Below are 9979 nucleotides of genomic sequence, written 5' to 3' on the forward strand. Positions count from 1 at the left end.
TGTGCTTAGCTTAGGAATTGACTTTTTTTAGTAATAGACTAAATAGTAACTATTTTAGGCTTTACAAGCCATGTCTCTGTCACAACTACCAAACTCTGCCATTGTTGCATAAGTACAACCATAGGAAATACATAAATAAATGGCCATGGCTGTGTTCTAATAAAACTTTATTTATGGACACTGAAGCTTTATTTTTATATAATTTTTCTGTCATGAGAACTCTTTTTCAGATTTTTTTTCCAGCCATTTAATTGCCCATTCTTAGCACAAAACCGAACAGCAGGCTGAAGTTGGCTTGTGGGGCATAGTTTGCAGGCACCTGGTCTGGCACAATGCCTAGCGGGTAGCAGATAATGGTAGCTAATGTTAGGCATATAGAATTGCTTTATAAACTGTAAAAATCAGCAGATATAATCAATTAGCAACGTTCTTGACCTCCATCCTTAAAAACTATCAGCTGTTGTCCTACCATCATACCTGTCCTTTCTCAGTACCTTAGGATATAATTCTCAGGAATCGTGGACTTTACATCTCAGTTCTCACCTGTGTCTGCCATGATTCTCTCCTACCCCGGCCCCCTTTGGTGACATCTGATGCCCAAGCCTCTGTTTCCCACAAAGTCACTTGATAGTTCCACGACTGCAGGTGATGTCCATGCTAAGGGTGTTGGCTCCTGAAGCTACAAACTCTTAAAATCCCTCCCACTCTTGGAACCGGTTCCCTCTGCCACAGGGTGATGAGGGCTGGCTTCTGTTGCTGCCACAAACATCAGGGAAGGTCTCCATTGCAGACTAGTTGAATGTTAAAGTGAGGGGAGGCAATGTTTAGAGTCATTAATGCATTGGGGCCATATTGCCCCAAAGCAGAATCAAGGCCTTTCTCCTTTGTGCCTTAGCATCAACAAATGAGTAACAAAATAGGATTGTCTTATGATCCTAGTATCTTGCATAGTTTATTGAAATAGAGCTTTCCTTTCTTATATTCTACTCTCCTTAGGACTCTAACATGGGTTTATAGAGGCTGTGCCAGAGGCTAAATCTGAGAGACAGACATTATGCTGTACTTACTAATTGGTCCTCCCCTCTGGCCACTTATTGGTCTAAACTTAAGAGCCCTACTTCCTCTTCCTTTAGGATGAATTCTTTCTCAGGAGACTCCTTTTCTCCTCAACAACAATAATGAAGGACTCACGCCCTAAGACTAACACACGCAGACAGGTCTGAATGCCAACGGTGATTAAAATTTAGGTTCAAGCCAGAAACCTCCACTCCATCCGAATTTCACTCTTCATTCCCTCTCATTCTTCTTATTGTGTTGTTCATTTTCAATAATGTTGGTTATAAAACCATAGTTATCTTTACTGTGGGCTTTTAGAAACCATTTTTTCTAGGACAAAGTCACAGAATCAAGTGTGAGAAGAATGCAATACACTATTACTAGTCTGACGATGGAGAAGGCCACGTGAGGAAGAATATGAGAGACCTCTAGAAGCAGGGAGTGGCCTCTGGTGACAGGTATCACAGGAAACAGACTTTGGTCCTTACAACCACAGCAAATGCATTCTGCCAAGAACTGTAGTGAGCTTGGAAGAAGAACCTGAACATGAGATAAAAACGCAGTCAGTTGCCCTAGCTGGTTTGGCTCAGTGGATAGGGCATGAAGGGTCCCGGCTTGATTCCTGTCAAGGGCACATGCCTGGGTTTCGGGCAGGGGGCATGCAGGAGGCAGCCGATCATTGATTCTCTCTCATCATTGATGTTTTTCTCTTTCTCTCTCCCTCTCCCTTCCTCTCTGATATCAGTAACAAATATATTAAAAAACAAAACTGCAGCCTGCTGACACCTGGATTTCAGCCCCATGAGAAATTGAGCAGAGAACCCAGCCAGTTCCTTCCAGACATCTGACCTACAGAACTGTGAGATAACAAATGAATTCTGCCCTAGGGCAGGAAAAGCCAGTGATCCAAGCTCCTGGATTGGGGTGAGGCTTCAAAGCCCTTTCCTATTGCTGATGTCTGAATAGATTTAGTCTCTTCCCGAGGGACCAGCCAGGAGAACAATTTATTTACAACTAGAGGCCTGATGCATGAAATTTGAGCATGGGTAGGGTCCTTAGGCCTGACCGGTGATCAGGGCCGATCTGTGGGGCAACTGGCAGGGAGATTGGGGGCGGGGGGGGGGGGGGAGGGCGGGCCTCCCCCTGGCAACTGCCTTGGCTGGCCCGGGGCCTGCGGGCAGCTCCTGCATTGAGCGCCTGCCCCCTGGTGGTCAATGTGCATCATAGTGACCGATTGTTCCACCAGTTGTTCCACCATTCAGTTGATTTGCATATTAGGCTTTTATTAAATAGGACTAGAGGACCGGTGCACAAAATTCATGCATGGGGCGGGGGTGGGGAGTGGGAGGGGGTGTCCCTCAGCCCAGCCTGCACCCTCTCCAATCTGGGAGCCCTCGGGGATCGTCCTAAACTGGCAGTCGGACATCCCTCTCACAATCCAGGACTGCTGGTTCCTAACCACTTGCCTGCCTGCCTGCCTGCCTGCCTGCCTGATTGCCCCTAACCGCTTCTGCCTGCCAGCCTAATTTCCCCCTAACCACTCCCCTGCCAGCCTGATTGACACCTAACTGCTCCCCTGCCAGCCCGATCACACCCAACTGCCCTCCCCTGCCAGCCATCTTGTGATGACGTGAGGGCATTGCGCGAGGGCATGAGGGCCACCTAGGCTTTTATTAGTATAGATTGCTAGCCCTTAGTCTTCATTGGACACAACTGCCACTGTCACACTAAAATTGGTAACTTGACTCCATTAAAGCTCCTTCTTTGGTCTCAAACTCAGCCTGAAAGAGGGATCCTGGCCAGATTCCAGCATCTGTGGACACCAGGGCCCTCCACCCCTTCCGGGAGTCCTCAGGGGATGAAGGTGAGACCCACAGCACCTGCTTTGTCCTGCCCAACTCTGCTCCTTCCCCAAGGCCGCCTTAGGACTGGACCAGGTGGGCTAGGGTTCTTTCCTCTCTGCTCCATAGAAAAATTTGGTCACGAGTTCTGAAGGGCCTCACAGTTAGTGAACGCCTTCACCTCCGCCCGCCAAGGAGCATCTCTTTGATTTTGATATTTTGGAACTTTCCGCTGTTACAAAGGACTGAAAACCACCGCTGTCTTTTTGGGGCCACATTGCGGGGCATGAAAACAAAGAGGTGTGAGGCGGGAGGAAACAGCCAAGAAGAGAGAGAGATAGGAAAGGGCAGCGGATGACAAAGAAGGGAGAGGAGCTGGGCGACTTCTGCAGGGGCCTCCCTCAGAGCGCTCCCACCCCTTACAGATCCACCCCAGAACCAGCACCCACCAGGAATCACAAAGCTGCGGGGCTGGCATTTGTTCCTGCAGTTTCCTGCCCTGGTTCACAGGGAGGGGTAAGGTGGGGTGTGTTGGTTTCCAGGTGAGCGGAGCCTAGAGGCTCCCTTGGAGATCACTGCCCTGTAGAGAAACACATAAAAGCTTTGGGGCAGGTGTAATTTCATTAAGACTTTATATTAAAAGAAACAATTTTTTCCCACCTATGATCTTTTTAAAGTTCATCATTTGTATTTTGAATTTAAATTAGTATATACTCATGTGTATTAACTAAAGATCCCGGTTCTGTGTGATGTGTAAAAATGTCTTCCACTGTGAAACTATACAATTTTTATTGGGACAGTTTTGAAGTAAGAAATTGGGTCATTATTTCCTTTTTAATGAGATGAACAGATGAGATAATAAACACCTAGACCCTTTCCAGCCTCAGATTAGAGCTGATTAGAGATAATTACTTTACTTTCCCCAGGATTGTCCAAGTCATTGAAAAATATCACGAATGTAACTTAAATATAATCACTTTTCATCACATCCAGTCTTTAAGCAGTGTTATACCCAAAACACAAGAGCTAACACTCAATATTATATTGCAAATTCTCATGAGCCAGGCATAGTCTGCAAGTTTTACATGTGTTTATTCATTTAATTCTTACAACAAGCTTATATCATATCCTCATCCTCATTCTACATATAAGGAACTGAGACAGGTAAAGATCAATAACCTGTCCAGTTACTCAGCCAGTGAATGGGATTTGGAAGCAGGAATTTAAGTGAAGGTAGCCTGGCTCCACAAGATAGGCTCAGGACCACTGCTAAGTTTATACTGCTCCTAATAGAAGAGAACACAAATGGTAAAAAAAAGAAAAGAAAAAGTTTGACAAGAAATTTAAGTATGTATATTTCTTTAGAAAAAAACACTGAAGGAGAAATTACGTAACAGGAATAAACTCCTAAATATCCTCATGAACTACCTGTTTCCCAAACATCTCTCTTTAAAATATATATATATGATTTTGAGAGAGAGAGAGAGAGAGAGAGATCTGTGTTAGAGAGGAACATCAATCAGTTGCTTCCCATACATGCCCTGACCAGGGATCAGTATCCAATCCACAACCTGTTGGTGTATGGGCTGACACTCCAAACAACTGAGCACCGGCCAGAGCCTAGACATCTTTCTTATTCCAACAGCTGCTCCCCCCAAATATTCAACTTAAACACGGTTCCTTCCAGAACTATTTTTCCTCTGCTTTGTGTTTTCCTCTCACCTGTGCTCACACCTCTTCCATATCTATTCTGTTCTTTCACTTCCAGGACATTCATTGTTTTTAATTTTAAAATATGGAAAATACATAAAGAAGAAGATAAGCAGTTATCCAACTCCCACCACCTGGAATTAACTATTGTTAGCACTTTTACATATTTTTCTTCCAATATATTTTTGAAGTTATTCTTTTCCCTTTTTTTTTGCAAAAATTATACATTTTTGTTATACAAAATTCAAATGATACAGAACAGTACAAATATGTAAAATTTTGAAATATCTTTTTTTGTAAATATACAAAAACTTTTTTGAACTGTGCCTTATAATGAACATTCTAATCCAAAATTTCAGAAGCACTTCAGAAAGAATTGATCAATCAGTATTCCAAATTCTCCACAACTCCATTTGTTCCCACACACCTTGCTCTTGAAGAAAAATGGGGGGAGGGGAGGGCAGAGAGGGGAAGAGAGATACAAAACAAGTATTCAAATCACAGAAGTGTTTTTAATAAAAATATTGGTGCTAACCTTGGCCAGTGTGGCTCAGTTAGTTGGAGAATTCTCCCATGAACCCAAAGGGTAGGCCGGTTCGATTCCAGGTCAGGGCATTGGTGCATTCTGGAGGCAGCCAATCAATGGTGCCCTCTCACACTGATGTTTCCCTCTCTAAAAATCAACACAACCAAAGAAAAAATTTTGATGCTAGATCACTGATACCTGTACATAAAATTCTACCCACAAAAACCAGGTAATGCTTTCAACAATATATATATATATATATAAAGTAAAAATAAGGTCCAGCTGGTTTAGCTCAATGGATAGAGCTTCATCCTGTGGACTGAAAGATTCTGGGTTCAATTCAGTTAAAAGCACATGCCTCGGTTGGGGGCTGGATCCAGAGTAGAGAGTGTGCAGGAGGCAGCCAATCAATGATTCTCTCTCATCACTGATGTTTCCATCCCTCTCCCTCTTCCTTCCCTCCGACATCTACAAAAATATATTAAAAAATAAAGTAACGGAGAAACTAAGATGGCGGCATAGATAAACACCGGGAAATCGCTGCCTCCCACAACAACTTCAAAAAAAACAACATAAAGACAAAACAAACAGCATCCAGAACTACAGGAAAGCTGGCTGAGTGGAAATTCCACAACTAGAAGGAAAGAAAACCACACTGAGAGCCAGAGGAGCTGTGGAAGTAAAGTGCAGAGGTACAGAGGCTCGCGCGCGCGGAAAGGGGCTGGTACCTGAGGATGCGGCTGTCTTTTTAAATCGAGAGGGAGTCACAAGCTCCCGACTGCTCTGAACTCCGGTTCCGGAAAGTCTCTGGGGACCCAGGACTCATACGGGGAGAAACTGGACTGTCTGGCAGCGGGCAGAACTCGGAACTTGAGGTCAGCTTTCCCTCAGAGGTGCTTGCAGCAATTACCGGGACACTGAGACGCGCGGCCCCTTAGGGCAGGGCTGGGAATCTGCCATAGCTGCTTGCTCCGCCCTTTGATTCCCTGAGACCCCGCCCCACCCAGGCTGCAGCAGAGGCTTTTGCATATGAATGCCCCGGCCCTTTGCAACCTGAAAATTACCTAACAAACTGCAGCGGGGTCACAGACCCAGAACTTCCAAGAGAAGGCCCAAGGCCCCACAGCAGCTTGCATTGCTTCACAGTTGGGCCTCATCAGGGTACCTCCAAACTCCAAAAAAGGAAGGGAAATCTGCAGTTCTCTTCGTAGCTCCTGCTGTGTAACCTCAGGCAGAGGCTAAATTAGCACCTCCTTAGATCCTTAGTGTATCCAGTGGTCAGAGGGGGACCATCCAGATTACAACTCCTCAGATCCATAAGGGACACACTCAAGGTGCAGACTCAGTGAGCACCAAATTCCCACTGAAGCAAGTCTTGCCCCACAAGGGTGTCTTCAGCACAGAAGTTCTCCTACTGCAGACACAGCTGATTCTCACTGCCAATTGGCCTGGAGGTCAATTCCTCCCAGTGATCCTACAACAATCAAGGCATAACTACAATAAGACTGTGCAAAAGGCCCACCGGGGGGTACACCAAGAGTGTCCACCTCAGGTAACTGGGGAGGCTGAGCCACTGGGCCCTACAGGACACCTAGCACACAAAACCACTCTACCAACACAGGGAAGCATAAAAAATGCAGAGACAAAGAAACAGGTTACAAATGACAGAAATGGAGGAAAGCAAACGACTGGATATAGAGTTCAAGGCCACGTTTATAAGGTTTTTCAAGAATTTTATGGAAACCGACGATAAATTTAGTGAGGCACTCGATAAATCTAGTGAGACTCTTGAGGATATGAAAAAGGACCAACTAGAAATTAAGCATACACTGACTGAAATAAAGAATAATATACAGAGATCCAACAGCAAACAAGAGGATCCCAAGAATCAAGTCAAAGATTTGAAATACGAAAAACAAAAAAGACCCAACCGAAAAAGAAAAAAGAAAAAAGATTCCAAAAATATGAAGATAGTGTAAGGAGCCTCTGGGACAACTTCAAACGTACCAACATCAGAATCATAGGGGTACCAGAAGAAGAGAGAGGGCAAGATATTGAAAACCTATTTGAAGAAATAATGACAGAAAACTTCCCCTACCTGGTCAAAGAAATAGACTTACAAGTCCAGGAAGCGCAGAGAACCCCAAACAAAAGGAACCCAAAGAGGACCACACCAAGACACATCATAATTAAAATGCCAAGAGCAAAAGACAAAGAGAGAATCTTAAAAGCAGCAAGAGAAAGACAGTCAGTTACCTACAAGGGAGTACCCATACGACTATCAGCTGATTTCTCAACAGAAACCATGCAAGCCAGAAGAGAGTGGCAAGAAATATTCAAAGTGATGAACAGCAAGAACCTACAAGCAAGATTACTTTATCCAGCAAAGCTATCATTCAGAATAGAAGGTCAGAGAAAGAGCTTCACAGATAAGAAAACGCTAAAGGAGTTCATCACCACCAAACCAGCATTATATGAAATGCTGAAAGGTATTCTTTAAGAAGAGGAAAAAGAAAAAGGAACTCTTACCATTTGCCACAGCATGGATGGAACTGGAGAGCGGATAAATACCACATGATCTCACTCATTTGTGGAATATAATGAACAACATAAACTGATGAACAAGGACTGATCCAGAGACGGAGAGGCATTGATTGGACTGTCGGGCCTTGGAGGGAAGGTAGGGGAGGGTGGGGGTAAGGGGGAAAGATCAACCAAAGGACTTATATGCAAGCATATAGGCCTAAACAATGGACACGGACAACGGGGGGGTGAGGGCATGAGGGGGGGGGGGGTAGAGGGTAACGTGGGGATAAGGACACATATGTAATATCTTAATCAATAAAAACTATATTTAAAAAAATAATAATAAAAAAATAAAGTAACAATAAAATTATAATAAAAAAAAATTCTACCTACTGCCTACACATCACAGGAAGAAAATGAAGCAAAGTGACAGTTTATCCTTCCTAATCTCTTAAAGAACGGATGGTAAGAGGTTTGGGATCACATCTGACATAGAAGTAAGGCTTTAGCACCTCATAAAAAGTATCCCTGAAGGAATGGATGTGAGACATGTCATTCAAACTGTAAAAGGAAACGTGACCCATCTCATAGTCCAGGTACATGCCAATCCCTCTGGGCATTTCCTGAGCACAAGGGTGACAGGAATAGGCCCTCGAGCCACATAGTCACCATCCTGCAGCTGAATCGTCCAACATCTGTCCTCCTGTCTGAGCAGGGGCTGCTTTCTCTCCTTGGAAAGGGAGTCTTTACAGACCCCCACGGCCCACCCAGGCTTGTCATCCACCTGGACCTCCCAGTAATGTCGGCCACAGTCAAGCCCTTCAGAGCCCAGGAGAACTGCGTTGTCGGCAAATCCCTTTGGATTCCGATGAACTCCTTGCTTTTTCCTCACAAATGTCACAGACTTTTTATCCTCAGACACAGCAGATGAGGATGTGCAGTTTCGGGATCCAAAGTAGCTTCTTCTCTAAATGTCTGCATGATTTGCAGCAGGGCCGAACACTGTGGAGGAAGACTGAATTCTTCTCTCTTATACTTCAAGCAATAGACATCTGGAGGTTCTAGGTGATCACAGCGGTGGAGGACACTCTTGATGTTCATCAGCAGTTTCACATCTGACACCACACTCGTCTCTGCCATCTCCTTTCGTAGAACTCTAAGTTTGGAAATGTGGTCTGAAAATGTAGCTTTGTTTGCAATGAGATTCTGTAGAATGTGCTTCTCTTGTGCAGCTAGCCTTGATCGAACTGCCGCTTGCTCACACTCTATGGATGCTATCACACTCTCATATTCAGAGGCTAACTTTTCTCTCTGCTTTTCCACCTTTTCTCTCACTTCTGATCGTTGCCTGTCTTGAGTGGCTAATAGTTTCTGAAGGTCTGCCAGCTGCTCCTTCAGGGGCTCAATGTAACTTCTGAGCTTTTGCCTGTGATGAGAGGCAGCCTCCTCCACGGGCCTCACCTGGTGGCCCTGGTGGTCAGGGGGCTGGGTGCACAGGGGACACAACAACTTTAGGTCCTCCACACAGAAGAGGGTCAGGGCCTGGCTGTGCTTCTCACACAAGCGCCTCTCTTCGTGCTGCTTCATCTCGGCCCCGGTGATCTGGAGGAGGTTGGCCATGTCAACCATCCTTCCCAGCTGGGTGTTGCTCCACAGGTGCCTCTCTTGGCATGGGTGACGGCACACAGGGCAAGGGAACCTGTCCTGCACATCAGCCCAGGTGTGCTGGATGCAGAAGTGACAGAAGTTGTGCCCACATTAGATGGTGACAGGCTCTCCCAGGTTACCCAGGCAGATGGGACAGTTGATTTCTGTCTGGAGTTTTGCCACAGCTCCTTCACCTGCCATTTCTCTTTGTCAATTAAGGTCAGCCCCTGGTGTCCTGTGAAGTCCTTAGCTACAGAGGTAGGTGCCCAGAGGAGGTCCACTGCCCACCTGCAGCCAATCAAAGTAGTTGGAGGACTACTGTCCTTGGCAGCTCAGAGGCTATGAATCCAAGTTCAGCAATTCTCTTGGTCAGAGAGCAACGGTGACTCTTCAGTACCGATTGGTTCCAGGAGCAGACGGCTCTTGTCCGGTCCGTAGCGCCGAAAGCGAAAGGAGAACCTCCCACAAGGCTCTCTCTTCTAGACAGTCTGGCACAGCACTGCGGGAGCCATGGCCTAACTCTGGTATATATACACCATTAGAAGGACCCAGTTATTAGCCACGCCCACCAAAGGCCAGTGGCTCCTCCCCCAGGGGGGAGGGATGAACCAGAGTAAGAGGATTTTCAGTGCTTTCCGGAAGCCAGAGAGGATTGACTGTTAATAGGCATGAT

General features: G+C 45.5%; 1 pseudogene; it reads right to left on the reverse strand.

The window, feature by feature from the left end:
- Positions 1–8102: 8102 nt before the first annotated feature.
- LOC118650325 lies at positions 8103–9522 on the reverse strand (annotated as a pseudogene).
- Positions 9523–9979: the final 457 nt, after the last annotated feature.

This window comes from Myotis myotis, unplaced genomic scaffold, assembly GCF_014108235.1.
Source record: "Myotis myotis isolate mMyoMyo1 unplaced genomic scaffold, mMyoMyo1.p scaffold_m19_p_3, whole genome shotgun sequence".
NCBI classification, from domain to species: Eukaryota; Metazoa; Chordata; class Mammalia; order Chiroptera; family Vespertilionidae; genus Myotis; species Myotis myotis.